This window comes from Halichoerus grypus, chromosome 11, assembly GCF_964656455.1.
Source record: "Halichoerus grypus chromosome 11, mHalGry1.hap1.1, whole genome shotgun sequence".
Classification (NCBI taxonomy): domain Eukaryota; kingdom Metazoa; phylum Chordata; class Mammalia; order Carnivora; family Phocidae; genus Halichoerus; species Halichoerus grypus.
Window position 1 is genome coordinate 16,220,456 of NC_135722.1, and position 23,665 is coordinate 16,244,120.

Genomic DNA, 23,665 nt, shown 5'->3' on the forward strand with positions numbered 1-23,665 from the left:
TAACCGGGCTACAGACATGGTGGTGTGGAGGTCAGATAGATGGACAGTCCATCCCATCTGGAAGGCTTGGGAAGGTTTGGGAAGGGGGGGGCACTGGGACTGGGAGTTTGGATCCACCGAAGGCCTTGCAGGCAGAGAGGGATGTGGTCAGCGCAGGAAGGGTCAGAGCAGGGGAGGGAAGACGACCTGTCAGGAGGCTACTTCCCTGGCTAGCTACTGTCATAACCCGTGCAGGGAAAGAGAGAAGAGGCAGGAGTCAGGCTGCCGACAGGCCAGAGAAAGGCATCCAGGGCAGGCCCCTGTGCCCAGCTGCTGATGGCTGGAAAGCCCAGCCGTTTTCATAAGGCAGCTAGAAGTGCTCTTGGGCGATCTCATCTCTGAAAGACTGAATTTCATTATGGTTCAAGTCTTTCTTGGGCTTCATCAAAGGCTATGAGTGTCTTGAAAAAGAGAAGCATCTCTTTCCTCAGGTGAGGGGAAAACACGGTAGAGCTTTCTCTTCTAATATAAATGAGACAAGGAGATGCAGCTGAACCTGGCAGAGCCTGCCAGAGAAGGCTAATAGACTCGACAGAAGAGAATTATGGAAAGAGACAGCTCCAGAGGGTGGTGGGGCAGAGAAGAAAGAGGCTCCAGGACTGCTAGCCCCAGGTGGGCTCCTGGGGAGCCGGGATCAGTGTCCACAGCAGAAGGACCCCAGGGCCTGGACGGGCTCAGCTTCTCCTCTGGCTAGAAGCTTCTCTGCCTGGACACCAGGGACATAAGAGCCCCAGGTCCCCAGCATCCTTCCTAGCTCATTTCCAGTGATCCCATTAATTGTGGAGGCTCAGGGGCTGGAATGGAATTCTCAGCATTTCCTGCACGGACGCTCTCAGTGGGGGAGGACTGGAAGTGACCTAAAAACACTTAGCCAGAAAAAAACATTAAAACCCACGCAGGTATGATGCTCCCACCAGAGGCTGGGAAGGGGCTGGGGGCTATTATGTGTACATGCATGTTTTAAAATATCACAGGCAGTTCGATGTCCCAGGGAACCCATGGCTCGGAAGGAGGTACTTTGCTTTTATAAAATCAGATTGTTTTCCTTCTGCCTTTAATAAAAACCAGCGCTGGTCTCTGACTCACAGGCTCGAAACAGCCTTTGCTGGTGACAGAGGCTGAGATTAAGGCAGGGGCACCAGCTGGAACTGTTCTCAAATAGGAAATCGAAGACCCAGAGACAAAGGAGGGGGGAGGGGAGGGGGGAGGGAGAGGCAGAGCGGGAAATAAATGCAGAGTTAATGCTCAGGGAGGGTGTTGGTGGCTGGCTCCCTGGGCGCCTCCGTTAGGCTGCTCAGACCCAGGAGTGAGGGAGGCAGGGGTTCCGGGCTCCCCGCCGGCGGCCCATTTGTCCCCTGCCAGCCAGCCCTCTGCACCACCAGGCTGCTCATCCCATCTCCTGTCAAAGGCTCCTGAGTCTTAAGCAGATGCCCCGTCACGCAGAGCGGGAGGCTGTCACCTCCCCAGGGAGGGCGTGATCACGTAGAGTTGATAAGGTGGCTTTGAGGCTGCGTCCGGATCAGCTGGGGCCGGGGAGGAAGGGCTGAGATGGGGCGAGAGAGCCCCCAGAGAGGCCAGAGGTGGCTTCTAAGAGAAGGTGTTCCCTGTTCTGTCTTGTCTGTCTGTCTGTCTGTCTCTCCCTCTCGGCTCTGGCTTTGCCTTGCTTTGTCTTCCTCTGTCTTCCTTTGAGTCTGGCTCCTTTCATCTCATTGTCTTGCTCATTCGTTGTCTCCTTCCCTCTTTCCTCTGTCTGAATCTCTTTTATTCTCTTAAGAAAGATGGCCGAACTTGTTAAGCCAGAGATCAAACACCCCAAAGGGCTGACTGTGTAAGAAGGGAACATGGCTTTAACATCTGGTGTGCTCATGCGCTCGCGCGCCCTCTCTCTCTCTCTCTCTGCGACACAGTGGGTTCCCCGCAGAGAGGAAGGGCAGGGAGGGGGTGGGGTGTGGGTGAGAAAATCAATGAAACCCTGTCACTCCTGGGCTTGGTAACAGTGGCTAGAGCAGCGGGAAGGGCGAGAATATTCCCGAAGGGCCAGACAGGCTCCAGCCAGGGCTGGACCACCAGGGAAGCCACCACCCCCGCAGGAAGAAGCAGATCTGATGCTCAGTGAAGTCAAGGGCTCTGAAGAGGCTGGCTGACAACCAGCCGGGGCCCTCTGCCTTTGCAGGAAGCGGGAAGAAACATTTATGGGGGTGAAGAACAGGGACAGAAGGAAGACCCCCGAACGAGGGGCACTAGGGACGGCATTTCATCCTCTACCAGCCCTCTGAGGGGTACGATTCTCGGCTGAAAGACGCATGAGGCTCAGACAGGCCACGGAATGTGTCCTACACACCCGGCTGGGAGGGGCAGGGGCAGGGGCAGGGCAGGGCTGACTTGTTGCTGTATTTATTCCCAGGTGTATTTATTGTCGTGGATGGAAACTTGGTCCTTGGTAGGTTCAGGGTGAAGGCGATCAGGGGACAGCGATGCAGCTAGTCTGAGCCTAAAGGTGGGGAAGGTGGAGGGAGGGAGGGAGGGAGCGAGGGAAGGAAGAGGAGGCAGAATGGTGCAGGAGAGTGGTGTCCTGTTGGAGACCAGCCCTCCAGAGGTCACCTTGTAGGGACAGGTCAGGAGTGGGGCTCCTTGTGCCCGTGTCCATTCTGAGAAAAGGAAACATTCTGTTGCCCTGAGGAATGATGAGAGGGAGGAGGGAAAGACAGAGAGAGGGATGAGAGAGAGAGGAGACTGGTCTTTTCCACACTCTAGCCTCCCTCCCTCCGCTCCCTGGAATGCCGGCCTGGCCTCTGGAATGCTCTCTGGAATGGCGGCCAGCCAGGGCAGGAGAGGACACTCACTGAGCCTGCCCCACGCCCGCCTAGGTGTGCTCACAGATGTGAGCTCTTCTCACCCTCCCAACCGCCCTCCCCCATCCTCATTTGGTAGAGAAGGAGACAGAGGCCCAGAGACGTTAAGCAATTTGCTCCTGATCACACAGCTAGCAAGTGGCAGGGCCGAGGGCCCTCCCTCCCTCTATCTTCCACGGCCCCAGGCTCTCTCTCTGTGTCCATCTGTCTCTCTCTCCTCTCTCTCTCTCCCCAAGCACGGAGCGGAGGGCGGGGTGGTCAGGGTGAGGGGACACGTCACCCAATCCACTCAGCTCCAGTTGGTTGGGGGCTGTGCCTGCCACCAGGAGAGGAGGAGACAAATGACAGAGGGGGCCCACACAGCCGCCTCCTTCCCAGCACCCCTGGCCGCCTGGTGAAGTGCCATTTGTAATAGCAGCAAGCCTGTCCCGGCCCCTCCTCTGCCGGCGGGAGGAGCAGTCTGCCTCTCTGGAGTCTTCCCCAGGGAGGGGGGCTGCAGGATGCAGGGGGCGGCTGAGTGTGGGCCGGGACCCAGAGAGAGGCTGCCACGGACCCCGACTTAGAGCGGGACACCTGTCCACCCTGGGCTAGGCCCGCTTGGGCCCGCGACCTGTTGGCTGCAGAGGGCAGGTGAGGGGCTCCGTGGCTCCGCCTGGTGCCGGCAGGCGCAGAGAGAGAGTGCGGGGGGCCGTCCCTGCCCCCGAGGAGCCGGAGGGAGGGCCTGGAGCCAGGCTCCTGCCCCCGACGTGGGAGCGGACACAGGACTCTGAGATATTCGTGTCGCGGATCCACAGCCACTCAGGTGGAACACGGGCTGACAGGGCCGCACACGCACTTCCAACACGAGCAGCCCGCACGCAATTCTGACACGCTTGTTAGAGCAAAGCTCGGATCCGTGCTCCCCGCATTCAACGCTGTTTGTTTCACGCAGGACTGATATGGGGCTCTCACCCACATTAAAAGTTTTCGAGCCTTTTTTTTTTTTTTTTTCAAATCCGGAGATTCACATACAAATCAGAAGGTCTGGCTTTCCCGGGTGCCTAGTCCCTGTTGGCTTCATGGGCCGGCACGGAGCAGGGCGCCCCCTCCAGGCACGGCCGGGCTCTCCCAGCGGACCCCAAACTCCGCCCTGCCTACTTCTTCTCTCATTCCCACTGCCCTCCCGCCACACAAGCCCGGGGCTTGGGACCTGTTTCTGGCACACGCCTGTGGCCCCCATAATAGGCTCCTTCTGGTCCTTGACAAAAACTCTGCCATTTCTGGACTCGGGAAGGATGAACGCAAGCTGCTGTAAGTCAGGAAGTCTGATCCTGGGTCCCTCAGTTGCGGCCGGTCTGCAAATGACAGATGACGTGCTTCTCCAAGGACACGCAGACTGGCCATGGAGAGCTCGTCATGGTGGCAAATGGGGGCCCCCATCACCTGCTCCTGCACTTCCAGGGAAGCCTCTCGGCCTGTCTGTCATGCTCAGAGAGTCGGGCCAGGCAACCCCGGGTCTTCAGAGCCAGGCCAGCCCTCCCTGGTGGTTGCCATGGGAACCGGAGCTGGGGCTGGGGCAGCGTCTTTGCTCTTCAGAGCTTGTATCTCCTTTCTCAGTTCTGTTCAAGGAATGTTTGCAGAGCACCCATAATGTGCCAGGCCCTGTGTGAGAGATGAAAGGAGAGTGAGCTTCAGTCCCCTGCCTTAAAAAACCCATGGTGCAGGGAGGAGACAAAAACGGACCACATGTGACTATACATCCTGGCTGGCTTTATAGTTCAAGGTCAGGGAGAGAGAGAGGCCCAGGCTAATGCTACGGGTTGAGGAAGGCCTGCAATTGGAATGAAATCAGGAAGGTTCGTGGGGAATGTGGCTTTTAAGGGAGAGGGGGTCAGAGAAGGTGTTCTGGCCAGGGGGGTGGTGGGGGGGGGAGGGGAGCAGGAGCAAAAGTGTGGAGGTGAGCAAGGACAGGGTGGGGAGTGGGGCCCATCCAGCTACAGCAGCAGGCTCAAAGGAGCTGATCTGCAGGACAGTATTTCTTCCACGGTCAAATAAATCTGGGGAAGACTGGGCTAATTTCCAAGAAAGCATAGAGAATACAGAATTTTCCAAGTTTATTTGTTCACAGGCCCTCCCCCCACCCCTTCCCTACTTATCTGCAGCTGGGGGAGCACCCGTTGGGCTGGGGAGGAGGGGCGGCAGAGGAGGTGATGGGCGAGAGCCTGGAGAGGAGGCACCGCCGGGTCGTGCAGAGCCTCAGGCGCCAGGCCCAAGTTTTACTCCGCAGGCAACAGGAACGTGAAAGGTTTCGAGGCAGAAGGTCACGTTATCTGGTTTTGCTAACATTTTAGAAAGATCAGGGGCTGCTTGAAGAGGATGGAGTGGAAGACGAGAGGAGGGGTGGGAGGGGAGAGGATGGGGAAGAAAACCTTAGCCCTGGACCCGCAAGAGGAGGTGAGAACGACAAGGCAGAGGGTTGTGGACATGGAGAGGAGCCGGAGGGGAGAAGCCTTTGCTGGTGTCTCCGTGGGGCGGCAGGGCCTGCTGGCTTTTCTCAGGGGGGAGAGCAGCCCAGCGTTCCCTTCGCAGAAATGGGGTGCATCCCAAGGGCCTGCAGGGGCTGCCCACCCATGTAGGAGAGCCGTGCCCCACCCCCGAGGGCACAGATGGCCTTGTTCTCTGCAGGAGAGTCAGGCCAACAAGAAGGACTCCCTAACCCTGCGTACTTGATCCCCTGTGTCTCCAGTTCTCCAGCCAAAATGGGGATAGAGACAGACCAGGAGCGCCACAGGCATGAAGAAGCCGTGCAGAGCCTTGTGGGTGGTATTCAGGGAGAGTTATTTCCACGATACCTGGGCTAGCAGCTTCTTATGAACGAAGGTTCTGGAGCTGAGCCGGAATCAAACCCTGGCTCTGCTCCATGCTAACTCTGCGTCCGTTGGCCAAGTCACCTGACCTCTCTAAGCCCAGCCTCCCCGGCTGAAAACGGGGTGAAGAATCGTATCCCATTGTGGAGTGGGAAGGAGGGAGTGAGAGATCGCATCGCATAAGGTGTCAGACAGCACGTGACACAGGAAGTGCTCAATAAATACTAGCTATTATTAATTTTAATATTAATGAGGTTTTTATACTCTTTGTAATGCAAGTCCAATTTGATTTATATTACAGAACTTTTAAATGCAGTTTTATTCCTTTCGGTACGTATCGTGACGCCTACTTGGCTACTGCCATATCAGCAGGAAGAGTCTTCGGGGGCTGTCTTAGTTCGTTCGGGCTGCTGGAACAGTACACCGTAGGCTGAGGGGCTTATAAATAACAGAAATGTATTTCTCACAGTTCTGGAGGCTGGGAGGTCCAGGCTCAAGGCGCCAGCAGATTGGGTGTCTGGTGAGGGTCTGCCTCTGGTTCACAGACAGCGCTTTCTGGCTTCAAGCACACACAGGGGATTGGGCAAGGGATCTCTCCCGCCTCTTTTATAATAGGGGCACTAGTCTCATTTACAAGGGCTCCCCCTAATGACCTGATCACTTCCCAAAGACCCCACGTCCTAATAGGATCACCATGTATCTTTTTTTTTTTTTAAAGGTTTTATTTATTTATTTGACAGAGACAGACACAGCGAGAGAGGGAACACAAGCAGGGGGAGTGGGAGAGGGAGAAGCAGGCTTCCCACTGAGCAGGGAGCCCGATGCAGGACTCGATCCCAGGACCCTGGGATCATGACCTGAGCCGAAGGCAGACGCTTAACGACTGAGCCACCCAGGCGCCCCAGGATCATCATGTATCTTAAGATTCAATATTTGGTGGGGGACACAAATATTCCAGTCCATAGCTGGGGCCCATGTTAATCACCGGAGAATAAAGGTTTGTAATTCTCGGCTTGTTTCTGTATCTCAAAATTTACTTCTCAAGTGCTTAAAAGAGTTTGTTCTGCCACAGAGTTCCTATGAGCCTCTAGATTGTGGATCCTGATGCTTAACTCGCTGACCACGTCTCTTTACTGAGTAGCAAGGCCGAGGCCCAGGTTTGGCTCGGAGTCATCACCAGCCAGGAACGAAAGGTAAGTAGAGGGGCTGAGGACAGGTGTGACCACTGAGAGCGTCGTGCAGAGAAATGGGCAGGCCCAGCCAGGGGAAGCCCAAGATCCTCGTCCTGGCAGCAGAAGGCTCATGGCTGCAGTCCCTGGCGATGAAAGTACCAGGGACCTGGAGCCGCCCACCTGCTGAGCCTCCAGCCACCTGCTCGTCGTGACCTGGGCTCTGCTACAGCACGTTTCTCACTGGTTGTCCACCAGGTCCGTTCTTGCCTTCCTCCTGGGTGGTGGGATTGCGGTGGGCACCTCGCTGCCCAGCTAGACTACACTCCCTGGCCTTCTTTGCAGTTAGGCCAAGCTCTTTTTTTTTTTTTTTTTAAGATTTTATTTATTTATTTGACAGAGAGAGAGAGACAGTGAGAGAGGGAACACAAGCAGGGGGAGTGGGAGAGGGAGAAGCAGGCTTCCCGCCGAGCAGGGAGCCCGATGCGGAGGACCTGCATGCCCAGGACCCTGGGATCATGACCTGAGCCGAAGGCAGACGCTCAACGACTGAGCCACCCAGGCGCGCCCGCGGCCAAGTTCTTGCCTTGTACCTTCTTTTGTCGGCAAAAGTGGCGTGTGCCCCGGCTGCGACAGAGCCTCTAAGACAACGGGCACACTTCCTCCTTGATTTCTTTCACCTCCCTTCTGCTGCAGCCAGGACGTGGCTGAGACCCAGCTTTACCCCGTAGATGTTTACAGCACCCTAGGGGATGGTGGAGAACTGAGATGGAAAGAACCCGAGTCACCAGATGACTGAGTGACGGCATCTGCATACCCAAAGCTGGTACAAAAAAGAGAAGGTCACATCTTTGTGCTTTATGCTACTGGATTTGGGCGGGGCGGGGGTGGGGTGGGGATGACAGTGTCTTTGTCACAGCAGCTTAGCTTCCCCTAACAAATACGAGGAACTTCCAATAAACACGACAGAGGAGAGTAAGAAAGTGCAAGGCAAGTCACTTTGGAACCTGGGGCCACTGGTTTCCCTTTCTGTCAAACAGAGGTAACAGCAGTTTGCATCCGGTATTTTTTGTTGAACTTGCACTGAATGTCCAGCACCAAGAGAAGGGCTAGGGATACAAACAAATAGAAAAAACAAAGATATTCAAATTCCTTGACCCACCACGGCAGGACCTCAGTGACATTTCCCAGCTGACCTTGTCCCCTCTCGCCGCACACCAGCGTGCCAGCTGTCCTGGGATGACACGCTCCTCCCCCAACAGGCTGTGAGCATTAATGTCTCTGTTCCTTTGCTCAGGCTGTCCCCTCTGCCAAAAGTTCCTTTCCCTTCTTCCTCACCCATGGAATGGTCCTTAGCCTTCCAGACCTCATCTGTGGTAGCGTTAGCCCTTCCTCATCGGGTCGTGTGACCAGGAAGGTGCACTTCCCTCTGGTTTCTACTTGGGTGGGTGCTTCTACTTCAGTGGGTGCTGGGAAACTGGGGATGTCCCGTGCTGAGTGCGAGGCCGGCAATGAACAAGTGCTCAAAAATGTTCATTCGTCTGACAAACATTGATGAGGCCCCACACTCAGGACAAGAGACATAGTAGTGGATAGGATACACGTCTTTGCCCGCAGACGGCTTATATTATAGTGGGGAAAACAGTCATTCATCACACACACACATAGCAAATATATAACTACACACAGTGGCGGATGAAGTAAGGGAATGAAGAAGGCGGGGCTGGACACTTTGGGTGGACGGCTGCTTTTAGGTGGGATGTCAGGGCAGGTCTCTGGGGGAAGAATGCCCTCTAAGCTGAGACTTCAAGCGAGTGGGCGTTAGGAAGGTAAAGGAAGGTACCGAAGTGGGGATGGTGTTGCAGGCAGAAGGCACAGTATGTACATTTGCTCAGAGACAGGAAAGAGTTTGGTATGTGGCTTTGGGGTAATGAGTGGGGGATGATGGCAAGAGATGGGGTAGGGTGGTGGTGAGGATTTGGGGCTTTCATCTCCTGGGCATCAGTCCATGGAAGGGCTTTAGGTGGAAGAGTGACCTGTTGTGGTCTCCATCCACAGGAGGGGAGGGTACTGCAATAGTCCAAGCCCAACGTGGTGGAGCCTTGGTCTCAGGAGGTGACTGTAGGGAAGGAGAGAGGTAGGCAGGGATGTCTGAGAGGTGGGAGGTGAGGGAGATGGAGGAGGGGAAGGAAGGGTAGGAGAGAAGGACAAGGAAGGGAAGAGGCCTGTGTCTTCCAGTTGGGCATCTGGAAGCACATACAGATGCTGTATAAGGAAGGCTGAATGACTCAGAAGGGAACGGCCCTATTTGCTGCTTTAAACAAGTCCTGTCAATAGTGGGATGAGGGAGAACAGAATTTGTTAAAGACTCACACTTCTAAAGAATGGAAACAACCTACCATCCATCAGTGGGGGACTGGTTAAATAAATTCGGGTTCTCTCTTTCAACAGACCACTATGCAGCCATATAAAAGAACAAAGAAACTCAATATGGATGAATAACGAACTGTCTCTGAGATACATCATGAGAAAGCAAGGTGCAGACAGCGGACATGGTATGCGACCATTTGTATTACAAGGGACGAAACAGAGGAGTATGAATATATAGTATAATTTTTTTTTTCTTGAATATAAATAAACTATCTCTTGGAAGCACACAAGAGACAGAGAACACTGGTTGCCTCCAGGAAGGAGGACGGGAGGGAGACTCTTCTCTCTCTATCCTTTTATGCCTTTTGGATTTTCAATCATGAGTATGAATTGACTATTTTTTTTTTTTAAAGATTTTATTTATTTATTTGATAGAGACACAGCGAGAGAGGGAACACAATCAGGGGGAGTGGGAGAGAGAGAAGCAGGCTTCCCGCTGAGCAGGGAGCCCGATGTGGGGCTCGATCCCAGGACCCTGGGACCATGACCTGAGCCGAAGGCAGACGCTTAACGACTGAGCCACCCAGGTGCCCCTGAATTGACTATTAAACAATTAATAATTATCATCAAATAGAGAATATATTCTGGCTCAAAGATTAACCAGCTGTAACATGACATGTTAGATCTGAAGAGCTGCTGTCGGGGAGGCTTCCGTCTGCTCTGATGTGATCCCCTCACCCTTTCCCTCCCTCTACCCTGACCCCTGGGGCTGGGGAGGCAGCAGGGAGCTGGGGGACCTCTGGCTTTTTGCCTTCCTGTCCTATCAACCCAGACATAAAGCAGCACTATGATACCGGCTGGAGGTTTCTACAGTTTTGATTGCTGCTATTAAAATTGATTTTTTTTTCTTGAAATCACCTAATATACAGAAAATATATGGTCAGTTCCACGGCAGCAAATAGCCTAAATCAACCCACTCCGAGGTCAGAATCCCCTGCTGAAAAGTTTCCACTGAAAACAGCTCCTGTGTCACCTGGTGGGGAACAGTCCCCCTTGTGCCCTCAGAGGAGCAGAGCCTGGTGACCCCTGGCAGGACCCAGCCACTCCTGGGGAGGGACAGCCAGCAGGAGGCCCTGAATTCTGTGCCTGGGTGGCCCCTAAGGGACCAGTCATGGGCGCTGCTGGCCAGCCCAGCCAGGGTGAGGCACAAGACAGGAGAGAGAAACGTAAGCTATGATTTGCAGGACTCGGTGTTAAATGCTTCAAAGTTAATAGGCATTTCAAGATGGCAACAGCAGAGCACAACCAAGCGTAGGGCCCTTCTGAGCACAGGGCCTGTGTGACACACTGGTTCTGCAACCACCCTTCAGGGGTGGGCAACCCAGATCAGGCTCAATGAGATCAAAAGAGACAGCTACGGTCACAGGGCAACTTAGCGGAGGGACCCAGCTAAAGCCCATGCTTCTTGCACAAGCCTGACTCGGACGAGAGTGAGAGCCAACACGGAGTGCTCACTCTGAGCAGGGCCCTGTTCTAAGCCTTATCCACCCCCACCCCACCCCCATTTGTTGAATGCGCACAACCACCTGCTATGTATTATTATCCCCTTTTTACACATAAGGACATAAGCACAGAGAAGTTCAGTAACTTTCCCAAGGACAAACAGCTAGTGAGTGGCAGCACTAGGATTCAAGCCCAGGCAGCCACCCCAAAGCCCACTCTCATCTCCACACTCTCCTGGAGAGGCGGGGAGGCCTTCTATAGAAGGTCCACCTTGAGAGGTAGGCTCAGGGGGCTGAAATGAACCCAGCTAACTGCAGGGGGCTGGTCAGACTCTGGAGCAGAAGGGGAGAGGCCAGAAAGGGCTCTCCTCTGACCCATTTCTAGATCTGTCCAGAACAAAGCAGAAAGTTCCACATCATTCTGCAGGCCTGTAGCGTAGGTCCTCTATACTCTGACTGTTTATGGGAACATGGGCATCCCCATCTTCATTGATGGCCTCGGGCTGATGGGAGAGCTGCTCAGAGAAAGAAGGAAAACAATGATGGGGAATGCCAAGCGAAATGTGAATGTTTATGCCCTGCCCCAGGTTTTCCCCAGTGAGGATGGGCAGTGACTAACACTGGGGCGGGGGGGCGATGTAAAATCCACCCCCCCCAGAACCTCTCCCAGCTGGCATCCCCACAGAATGGACACAGAGCATGCCCAGCCCACAGCTGTGTATGCATCCTTGCCAGGACAACGGGACTCTGAAGAGGGGTGAGGAGGAGGGGTTGGTACCTGGCAGGTCTCGGCAGGAAATGGGCATTTTGTGTCTGTGGCTCACAGAGAGCGAGTGCTTTAGTGGGAGGTATGGTGAACCCCAGAGATGCGAGAATTCGGCTTTTTGCCCAGCTCCTTCTCATCCTGGTTCTGTGGGAGCCCTGTGCCAAATGCTTCACGACCTGGCTCACTGCATCCTCACACAAACCTCGAGCCATAAGTACGCTGTTATTCCCATTTTATTGGTGGGGAAGCCGAGGCTCCAAAACAGTCGTTTGTCTAGAAACACCCAGACAACAGGTCTAACTCCAGAGCTGGGAATCCAGACGGGTCTAACTCCAACGCCCAAGTGGGGAACCACCGTGCTGTTCTGTTACACTGGGTCCCCTGACAAGTTTCCATTTCTGAGTCTGAACATGAGGACTGAGTTTCTACACCACGCGTAATTGTGTTAATGCAAAAATAAGACACTGTAGGTAGGAGCTCCTAGCACAGCAGCAGTACAGAATAAGTGTGCAAGAAATGAGCTGCACTAAAGAGCCCCCTTGGCTTCGGGCCTGTCAACCCTCCCGTATTGGGTGTAGAACCAGCTGTAGTGGGTTGTATAATTCTGTTTTATCTCAGACACCCAGAGTTTGGACCTTCAAGACTCCGCACACTAATGGATGTAAATGAGGTGGGAACCAAGCTGTCCTCAGATAAACAGGAAACCAACTAACTCAGCTCTAGCTGTCTCTTCTCCTCCTTCCGGGCCTCAAGGGGATGGGCTCTCTCTGAAGATGATTCTATGCTCACGTCGGTCACCACCAGTTCTCCCAAACAGATGATGGCACCTGCTTCTGGGACCCTTCTTCCCTCTCCGTGCTCCTGAAGGAGCCAGGTCCTTAGGGGAAGGCTTTGATCAAACCAGCTCAGAAGAGAAAGTGAGATTTCCTCTTGCTCAGGACTCAGGATGGAGATCGGCTCTAAGTCATGGTCCTACTGGACACAGCCACGTGACAGTAGAAACGATGACAACCACAGGACCAGGTGCAGCTCTGTGTGGTGTGACGGGTGCCAAGGGGCAGGGTGCTAACCACACACGAAGGCCCACAAAGGACATACACAGCTGAAAAAGGCCAATGGAAGGGAACCTCCAGGGCCGCCTAAGGATGATAAGCAGCGACAGACCCTCGGTGTCTGGGAAGCAATAGGAACTGGGGTGAAGGACAACACCTGCCCTCTGTCTACTCACAGCCCCCACTACACAGGAGCTGCAGGCCCGGATCCTCTGGAATTTCAAAAGAAGCTACAAATCTGGACTTCTTAATTTCCAGTTCAATGTGTGTAATACCATTGAGCTTAACAAAAGTTTGGGGTTTTCCAGCTCACGCTCCTCCTGCTTATAGAACCCTAAGGTAAGTGGTTCTCAATCTTACCTTTGGAAACATGGCAATGCAAATCAAAAGGCAAGCCATGGTGTGAGAAGATATTTGCAACTCTTATAACTGCAAAGGATTGATGTCTAGAATATAAAAACCAAAACAACCCCAAAACCCTATCTGAATCAATCAATAACAAAACACACAACTCTACAGAAAAGTGGGTAATAGACCTGAACTGTATTTTACAAGGAGGAAACCCATGGCCAACAGATGTATACGAAGTTCTCAGTCTTACTAAACACCGAAGCCATGCAAATTAAGTAACATGACCAAGCCCCTCACCCCAAACACACCCCAGATTGACAACATGGAAAATGACAGTATCGGCACTGGTGGGGTGGGTGTGGGGGGAACTGGAACTCTCCTCCACAGCTGATGGACGTGTAAATTGGTAGAAACACTCTGGAGACAGTTCGGCACTGTCTGAATACGCACATAGCCATGACCCAACAATCCTCTTGCCAGTTATTTTCCCTAGAGAAATGCTTGCATGCGTATAAGAGAACGTCCACAGAACATTGTCCATAAATGTCAGATCCTGGAAATACCCCGAAACATCCAGGACCTGGTGGGCCATGGCTGAGTGAGAGAAAGCAGGACAGGAGAGCAGAGAAAAGGAGCAAACCTCAGGTCCACACGTCGACAGGGATAGAGCCCAAAAGCAATGTCATGTGGCACTCGAAAACCAAGTCTGACTGTTTATAGTATAAATCCATTAACAGTTCAAAAACGGGCATAACTAAACAACATGCGATTTAGGAATAAGTACATAGGCAGGAAAACTATAAAGAGAGCGAGGGGATGATAATTCTTTAAAAACTCAGGAAAGCAGTCATTTCGGTGGGCAGGAGGGAGATACAATCTGGGAGGGGCCTGCTGGGTGTGTCTGAGATGGTGACGGTGTCCTATTTCTCAATCTGGATGATGGGTGCACGACCTCTGATTCCTTATTCTTTACGTTATACACATACACCTTACATACTCTTCTTTGTGTATATTACATAAGAAAAGGGATATGAAAATAAATCAATCTTCTTTTTGCCATTACAAAAAAAATCTAATGAAATCTATGGATCCTGCTTCCAGAACAATTAAAAAACATCCGAACGTTCCATTCCATTGCCAAGGCTCATGGGCCCCTTAGAGACCCTCTATGGGAAGAACTTACACCTGCTGCTACAGTTGATTCTCACGCTCATCATCCCCAGAGGTGGGCGGCATCTTTATTCCACCAGTGCAGTGATGTGCCTTGGGGAGCTGTGGAGAAAGGAAAGTTCCAGTGCTGTCAGAACCAAGCCAGCACCCCCAAAGAGAACTCTCCATGTCTGCCCGACCCTTCCCTCCCTTTCTGGAGCATATCCGGCTCCCAAGATCCCAGCACCCCCATTGCCTGCTCCAGGGTGGCTGTGGCGAGCCCCCCAGTTGCTGGGTCCTCTGCAACTTCCCGATCTCAGCCCTTTGGAGAAGAAGGAAGTGAGGAAGCACCAGAAGGTCGCTAATTGCTGTGTTACAAATAGCGATCTTGCTTTTTAAACCTTAGGAGGATAATGATCTGTTTTTGGTGTATTAAAGCTTAATTGTTTAAGTAGGGGAATAAGAATCAACTTCAAAACAGGGAAGCCTAGAAGCAGAACAAATATTTTCGAGAAGCGACGGTGCAAGGTAGAACGAGAAGACTTGCCATGTGGCTTGGGGAAGCCACTTCTTCCCTCTGGGACTCAGTTGCCCATTGGTTCAATGGAGGAGTTGGGCTTCTAGAAGATGCCCGCCAACATCCAGCCCTGACATCCCAGGGTTTTGAGCACCGGCTGCATCCACTCCCTTCTGGAATTGTAGGAGACGAAAACAGTCGTCCTCGTAACAGCCCTGTGCTTGGCACATGGTAGACGCCCGACTGATAAGGTTGTTGCCCTGTACCCTTCTTGCTCCCTGCTCCTCGCAGGACCCATCACACACAGGAGCCCTTAGCTGGCCCCCGATATTGCTTTTCTCATCTATAATATGGTGAGTACCATGGATAGCCAATGTCAAAAGTAGAGTATATGAAAGCCCTTGCCCAGTGCCGGGCACGCACTAGGTTCCCTCTAGGTGGTTCCTGTCTTTCCTTGTCCTTCGCTGGTCACCTGAAATAGTGCCAGTGTGCTGGCTGAGTCCCCCCACCCCCAGCACACACACAGAGCACCTGCTGCGTCCCCGGGACTGACCTCCACCCCACTGGATGGATGGTCCAGGCCGTCGGGCAGGCAGACCCTGATGCGGGCCACTCTCTCCGGAGGGTCGGGAACTCTGAGCACTAACGGAAGGCTAAGTCTCTCCACCCCCGGAGCCCCTGAAAGCCCCTGTGTGTTAGACACAGTCCCAGGGTGGCTGGGACCCCAACGCCTAAACAATTAACCCCACACCTCCCTCTCTCGCTAGAAATGTTAAATCAAAATGGAGGGCACTTCCGGCTGGAGAGCGGCTCTTTGAGTGTTGGCTGTTGGGGAAGGTACGGGGAGAGGGCAGAGAGAAGATTGGAGGAAGGAGGAGGGAGAGGAGAAAGGGGGAGGGAGGTAAAGAGATGGAGGGAAGAAAAGAAGGGGGTACAGAGGGATGGGGCACAGACAGGGAAAAAGATAATTTGAGGTCCTGGTGGTGAGAGCTGTGGATAAATTTGATTTTGTATCATAGCTTGCCTTGGCCTCACCATCCAATTTGGTCAGGATCAATGTGGCTGGGGTCAAGGGTGTGGATCCATGTTGACCTTTGCATAGGCTGATGGTTGGCTGGGGCCTCCCACTGCTTCTCTCACACTCGAGAGGAGACATATACTCGGTCCCCGGGGCACAGACTGCCTGAGACCAGGGGCTCAGGATGGGAACGAAGGGGCGGCGACTGCGTCCTGAGACTGAAGGTCACAAGCTCCCACCAGGCAGCCCTCCCCACTCGGGCCTGGGGGTGGTAGCTGGGACCGCTGTCACCTGGGGCACAGCGCCGTCCTAGAGATTTCCCTGCTTCCCACCTGGATCTCCATAAACTGTCCTTTTATTCAACTCTCCTCAAGTGATCCCATTTGAGTGAGCGGTCTGTTGCCTGCTGGGACTCACCTGAAATACATATTTTGTAATCTTCAAGCCAGCCCTGCCTCCAAGTTATCCCATTTCCAGATAAGGAAACTGGAGCCTAGAAGCTCAGAGAGGGGAAGTGACTTCTCCGAGGTTGCACAGCAGATGATAGAAGAGTTGGGATTAGAACCTGCATCTGCCAGACTTCTAAACCTGGCTTCTTTACATTACTTGGGTTTCTTAACAAGAGAGAACAGATGAGGCCGGGGGTCAGGATGCTCAAAAATTAACGCTATCACCCCCCATCTGAGTTCTCCCGAAGCTGGAACCTCAGCGGCAGCCAGGAAACCTGCCTTCCTCACCCCCAAAAAGCCCTTCTCAGTCTCTTCCATAGAAATATCTCTATCAAAACTTCCCTCCATCCTCTCTCCCCACTGCCAGTTCCCTCCCAGATACTTCCTCATTTCCAGCACCCTGGCTGGCCTCCTGCCTTCATCAGCCTCACCGCAGTGGAAAGGATCTTTCTAGAATGCCCACCTCACTTTGACACTTCTCCCTCCTAGGATCTGTCTGTGCCCCCTCATTGCCTATGGGACAAAGTCCAGACTCCATGGCCCCAAAACCCTTCCCAGCCTGGCCTCTGCTGCCCTCCCCCAGCTGGCCTCCTCCCTACCTCTGCGTGGCAGCCCCTGGAGTGTTCGCAGTGAGGCACGCACCCCGCTCTTCCCTACCTCTGGGCCTTTGCATAGACTTTTTCCTCTACCTGGAGCGTACTTCTGAGTCCTCGGTTCCAGGTAAACTCCCATTTTTCAAGATCAGGCTGAAGCATGATTAAGGAGAGGGTCTCCTTCGTTCTCCCTCTAGCACAACTTCCTTGCCCCCAGCACGCACAGAGACCATCTCTCCCACTGTCGCCCCCCGAATCTTTGTTCCTGCCTCTGATACAGCATTTTTGGCTGTTGCCTCAAATCCCTCAGGGAATGAACCATGGAACTCACTCTAGTGCCTTTTTCCCTCGCCGTGTCAGGAACTTCGGACGGTCGGGGTGTAGCTTCACTCTCTGTGTCCCCCAGTCAGGGCCTGGCCCTAGCAGTGCTCAGTACTTCTTGCTGACTGAGCCATGAGGATGAATGATCCTGAGCCTGAATGAGGAGCAGTCGCTGTGTGGCCTGGGGTGAGTCCCTGAACCTCTCTGTGCTCATTTCCTCTTCCTGAAGTCTGAGTAGAAAGATCTGCCACTTGCTCATAAACATTGAACTATCCTGTTCCCCCCTCCCTCAGAGCCCGAGCCTCTCCCAAGTGCTAGCGTGCTTTATATCTTATGTTTATCCAGAGCCTTCTTTTAAATTCTCCTCTTTGAGTTTCCCCAAGTCCTCTTGCAGTTGATTTATGTATGCTCAGAGGAGAGCTGGCTGGATCACAGAGGTGCTGCCGGCTGGGACTGGGAGCCCCCACCGCCTGCCCATGTGAGTCGTCTCATCCATAAAGGATTCTGGCTCTTAAGCCAGAGTGTGGGCCACGGGAACGCACGCCTTCTGGGGCCCTCAGCCGCATCCTGGACAAGGACTCTGAACCTTCTGAAACCTGGGCAGGGCAGGAAAGGTGGGGGGGGTCCTGGACGGTGCTTCACCTCTTCTAGAATCATCAGCCAGGGTTTGGGGCCACCGTCATTCTCTGCTGGAGATTCACGTTTCCCTGTTGGCTCCCTCCCTCGCCCACCCCCAGCCTCCTGATAAATGGGCCACCCCTCCCGGAGGTTGAAGTCATCTGGAAGCAAGGCTGTGTGAAATATCAGGCTGGTGGAGGACACCCCCTGGGAAGACCCGGCCTCCCCTGCTGCCTCATTACGGCGAGCTTTCCCACACACTGCCTTCGATTCATAGATCCCAGGAAGCCATCCGCTCACAGTAACGTGACTTATGATTTATGGTTATGATTATGATTCATTTTTTTCCCTCTTTTTGTGCTTCTTATTTTTTTTTCTCAAAACATCTGATTTAACAGGGAAAATGCTATCCAGAGGAGCTATGGGCTGTAAAAATGCAATAGCAGGAAAAAAATGCTGCTAATGGGCTCTGCTAATAACCGAGCCTCCGAGATCAGCTCTCCGGGTTGTCGCAGAGGCTTCCCAGGAACCGGACTGTGATGTTCCCACCAGGGCCTGATAGAGCCCCAGGCTCAGCCTCAGCCCAGAGAGGCGGCTCCGGACATCTGGGCCTCTCTTTAAGGCCCAGTCCCGGCCTCCTGGTAGAGTGTGTAAAGCTCAAAGGCAGTGTCCCCATTCTCATGTTTTCCATCACCTCCAGGCCCTACCTGGGCCCCATTGTCAGTGAGGGAAGGTGGGCAGGTACCCCAGACTCCGGGGCCAACAGCCCCTTGCCAGGCTCTTGGCTGAAGGAGGCAGCCAGCAGCGATGGCTGGGTCTCCAAACCTAGCTCTTTCCTCCAATTACAACATTAGCAACCGTGACACACAGTGACCTACTTTAACTCCTATGAGCAGCCTGGGGTACTGGGAGCCCCGCGGGGTAGCACCCCAGATACCTGGGTTGAGGGGACTTGCTGTGTGACCCTCGGCAAGTCCCTTCCCCCTCTGGATTTGCCTCTCTGTAAAATGAGGCAATTGGACGAGATCTCAGGGGCTTCTGGGTAAGCAGGGCAAGCAGTATTATGCCTGCTTTTAATTCATTGGAACATACGTTCCAAGAGGGCAGGATTCTCTCACCTGCCACGTGCCCAACCCCTAAGGTACACCTGTCATGTAAAAAATATTTGTGGGATGAATTTTGCAGAGCAGCAAACAGATGCCGGGAAGGTTCGGGGAGAGAGGGTCAAGAAGAAACACAGAGCAGCTCAGAGCTCTTAGATCAGGTGAGTACTTTTCCAGGACTCTTCTGCTCCTCTCGACCCCCTGCCCCTAACAGTAAGCTCCTTCTTCTTGCTTGAAGGAAAGTCACATTCCTGGGGCCGATGCTGCCAACCCCAGGTCAGCCAGAGGGGCTGAGAGTCCCCAAGATTCCTGCCTCGCATGTCCTATCAGGAGAAACAGGCCTGGCCCATGGGCCTGGGGCTTAGGCCCTCGGAGCTGCTGCCTCCCCCTGACACACTCAGCCCTGACTTGGGGGTGGGTTGTTTGAGCCCACATCTGGACAGGCCTCTTAAAGCGACGGCTGCCTCAGCAAGCAGAAAAGCAAATGGACAGTTTCCGAAAATGAAATCTGCCTTTGATGAGTTTGAAGGTCAGGATGGGTAAACAGGCTGAGGAGATCTCTGGCCAAAGGAGGCTGTGAGGCCAGGGGCCTTGACTGGATGGTCATTAAGCATCCTGCTGCCCATCCGTGCGAGCCCTATGCGAGGGGTTAAAGGAGAGAACAGAGGATCCAACGGGGCTCCCCAGACCCAGCCTGTCTTCTCCCCACCCCCCAGGTTCCCCGCTTCCCTTGGCAGAGGAGGCTCTGGAAATCAGATCCTCGCCTGCCTCTCCTGCAGAAGAAGTCAAACTCAACGTCTCCACCCAAACCTGGTCCTCCAGGGGCCAACACGGACCTTTGGGGGTCCTCATACGCTCCTCTCCACCCTCATTCCTGTCTCCAATCTGCTGCAGAGCCCTGGATTCTGTCTATTCCCCACCTTCAATCTGCCCCTCATCTCCATCACACGGCCATCCCCCTCTCCCACCCCCGTCACCCTCTCCTGGCTCCATCCCCCTCTCCTGTCCCCATCCCCCTCTCCTGGAGAACTTCCTGTCAAGGCCTCCTCAGTGGCCTCCCTGCCTCCAGTCTGGCTGTCAGCAGACAGACTGTTTTGAGGGGGATGAGGATGTAGGGGGGTTCTGCTGAGGCTGGGAGGCCGGTAGCCAGAGCAGAGCAAAAGGCTTGCTCTTCACAGCCATGGTGAGAACGGCAGAAGGAAACGGAGGATGAGGGCGAACCCTCAGAGGCCCACCCTGACAGCCCCCCGACCCCGTGGTGGGTCCGCCTCAGATAAGTTGCTCCCAAGTGACTCGGGCCAAGCTACTCCCGCCCAGAGTCTGCGCAGCTCCCTCGCTGAGCACGGATTTCTCCCGGCATGTGGGAAGGGACACACGGTTGGAGTTTACGAAGCATTTGCGAGACCCTGCTTCTGTGAGGACGGGGAAGCGCAGAGACCTACCGAGGTCAGACAGTAGGCGGTAGAGGTCGGGGTCAGAATCCGGCTTCTCTAGTTCTCATTCTCTATGTCGTTTTTGATTTTTTTTTTAAGATTTTATTTATTTATTTGAGAGAGAGAGAATGAGAGAGAGAGCACATGAGAGGGGGGAGGGTCAGAGGGAGAAGCAGACTCCCCCCCGAGCAGGGAGCCCGATGCGGGACTCGATCCAGGGACTCCAGGATCATGACCTGAGCCGAAGGCAGTCGCTTAACCAACTGAGCCACCCAGGCGCCCTCTATGTCGTTTTTAAAGCAGCTACTAAACATGTGCCTCAGTTTCTTTGACTTCAAACCTGGGGGATGAGGAGGAGGATTCCACCGTCTCAAGGCAATTATGGAGATCAAATGTGATGATGTATGTGCAAGTCAAGGTCAAGAGCATGAAAGCAAGCTGGTCCATGAGGGAGCTGGGATCCTCACTCCAGGGTGACGGTCTCCAAATGCTTCACCCGACACTGGCTCCTCCTTCTAACATCACTGCACCACTGTCCCCATCTTTCATGCAAACCACACTATAGGAGAGCGAAGGCAGAGTCCCGGGAACTGAGCTTCCTGCCTCCTGAGTCCTAAGGGTCTGGGAGTGTGGGCTCTGGTTAGTGAGAGAAAGGGCACACATTAGCACCCAAATCACCTGGCCCAGCCCAGTTCGAGACCGTGGGTACCTTCCTCTGTCCTTAGAGAGCTCCAGGGACCATCTGGGGCCCGGGAGCTGGTGGGCAATTTTTACAGGCCACAGAATGAGAAAGGGTGCTGTCTCATCCCTGCATTCCAAGAAACAATCTGGTCTTTTTAACCATCACTTTTTCGTGACTGTCTCAAATTCAACTGGTGGATTCACCATAATTTAATGTGCCGCAACAAGAGGGAAAAATGCTTAGGGTCGGACAGTGAGGGAACAGAGCAGACAGAAAAATGGTGTATTCATTCTGCCTCCACCCATTTCATGGTTTGCCCACCCGTGGAAGGGAATCGGTCCACATAACAGCTGCTTTATGGGCAGTTCTTTCCCACGGTGTTAATATTACCGACGCACTGGACCTTCCTGAAGCCTTAACACGCTTCCAGCCTCCTTTGCAAACTCTGAAAGTGATTTTTTGGAAAGAAGAGGTGACAAGGGCGCAGAGTTGGGTTTCAATAAAGAGCTTCAGGCAAATGAGTGAATAAATACATAAAGTGGCGAGAACGCCCCCACCTCCAGCATGCAGCCAGTGAGCCGGGAGTGAGGGCAAGATTCTCGAAGGGGAGAGCCGGAGAGAGGGAATACAATCATATTCGAGCAGAGGTACCTTCAGGACTCTGGAAGGGGAGGGTGTTGCCCCTCACCCAGGGACTCCAGAGCTCTGTCCAGCATCTGCAAGGCTGAGACCCGGAGCCCCTGCTGTGGGTGAAGAGCCTGAAACCGACGGACATTAACAGCCAGTCACAACGCAAGAAAGTGCTCAGGTCTGCTCACGCATTCATTCCACAAACACTTCATCAGTGCTCACTCGGTGCCAGACGCTGGGGCTCTCAGGCTGATCCCCACCCCGTTCTGGTAGCCTGAGAGCCTAAGTCCTCTGTTTCTGCAGCCAGACCCCCTTGCAAAACCTCAGAACTTCCCTACGGGCAGGACCCCTTTCCAAAGCCTCTCCCAGTCACTCTGCCATTTAATTCCCACCGTGGCCACGGCAGGTGGACAGGGAGAGGGCATTTCCTCCCATTTACAAATTAGGACACTGAGGCCCAGAGAGGCGGACCAACTCGCTTGCCCGGGGTCACACACCCAGGGCACAGCACAGTCTGGGCTAAAACCTGGGACTTCTGAAACCCACATGGGCTCTTTCCAGAACACCAGTCACATCATTAGTCTGATTCTACACATTCTTTTTTTTAAAAGACCTTCAAAGAAGTCCTGTTCCCCCGGACCCTCTCCTGAGCTTGCCCTGCCCTCCACCCCCCACCTCTGCAAGATTCTGCACGCCTCTTGGCCCTCAACACTTCGCTAGCTCTCACACCGCCAGCGAGGAGCCTGCCACAGAGGGGAAGCGTAGCCACGGAAGGGGTTAAAATTCCCAGAGTCTCTTATAAATATTTCATGAAAAATATCTGCCGAGATAACCCCAGACTGTCGATGTCGACATTATTGCACCTGCACATTTTAATTGGTCCAAGAGAGCTGGCCCATAATTGGTGCCTGGAAATCAGCACAAACCTGACTTGGTTGTAAAAAGGAAGAGTGGGTTCTCCAGAGAATTTGGCATTTTAACTCCTATGTGGCCGAGGGCTTGGTGGGGGGGGGCGAGTCAGATAGGGATCAGGGGCACATCCCCCCCAGATGTGCCAACCCCCCAGCTTGTTACTCAGCTTCCCTCAGGCGAGGGGAAGGTGGCATGCAGGGCTGAGTACCTGGGAGGCAGGTGAGTCGGGGTGAGGGGCACAGCCTTGGAGCAGGGTGGGGGTGGGGGGTGTCTTAATCCTTTCCGTGCCATGACTGTTTGCTAAAGACCATTGTGTCTTTTCAGAACAATTTTTTTAATTGCCTAAAATACACCTGATTACAAAACAAGCCAATTATATATATGACAAAAAAAAACAGTTACCAAAAATTTTTTAAATTGAGTCATTGCAACGGTGGTGTGTGCTTCTAATGCATTAAATAAAAACCCCTAACAGCCGGTCTGATAACTACTGTGATGTCACACCAGTGATGTGCACAAATGGAATTTCTAGATCTCTGCCACAGTGGAAGCATGGCACGGACATATCTGTGATCTAGATTGAAGACAAAGTCACAGGTGCCACTCGTATAACTGTGGGGTGCGGCTGACGTTCACCCTTGAAGGACATGCTACATTTCAATGAGCGGTGAGGGGACGGTCAGGGGTATTCCTTTCCCACCCAAGTTCACAGACCCTAAGTCGAGGATCCTGGCCGCAGAGCCTGACAGCCCTGATATTTACTCGCTGGGGGAGCTTTATCCTCTCCTGGCCTTGGTTTCTTCATCAGGCTGGTGGACCTGGCTTTAAAACCTGCTCTGCTGCTTGTGGGTGCTCTTGGAAAGTGTCCCGACATCACGAAGCCTCAGTTGACTGGCTGGGGAATGGAGTACCTTCCTCAAAGTCTTGGATGGGATACCGCATGCAAAGTGCCTAACAGAGCGCCCCCAGAGGAGCTCAATATGCGGTAACCTATAGAAACCCCCAGAATGAACCTGATGCTTCGGCATCCAGCCCAGGCTACCCAGTGTGACAGGCTGATGGGAAGCCCACGTCTCCCCCACCAGACTCCGAATAGCCCAGGACACTCGATCTTCTGTCCTGTGCGCATCTCCTCTCTGTCCCACGTTTGCTGTCTCCTGTGCGCCCACTGTCCTGGCCTCCGTTGTTTCCTGCCATTGCCCAGACTAGGCGGGCCCTGGAACTCTGGAACACGTCGTGTCCAGAGCGGGGAGGCTCCAGGACCCTGTCGAGGCAGTGCCTGCCAAGCAGCTG

The 23,665-nt window shown here is 53.6% G+C and overlaps 1 long non-coding RNA gene across 1 annotated transcript in view; it reads right to left on the reverse strand.

The window, feature by feature from the left end:
• Window positions 1-3,876: 3,876 nt before the first annotated feature.
• Window positions 3,877-23,665, reverse strand: part of LOC144379420 (uncharacterized) — a 50,256-nt gene continuing 30,467 nt past the window's right edge. The window contains exons 4-5 of the long non-coding RNA XR_013442359.1: window positions 14,131-14,219; window positions 3,877-4,532 (exon numbers count right to left, since the gene is read on the reverse strand). This is a non-coding gene — a long non-coding RNA (uncharacterized LOC144379420). The remainder of the gene's footprint in view (window positions 4,533-14,130; window positions 14,220-23,665) is intronic.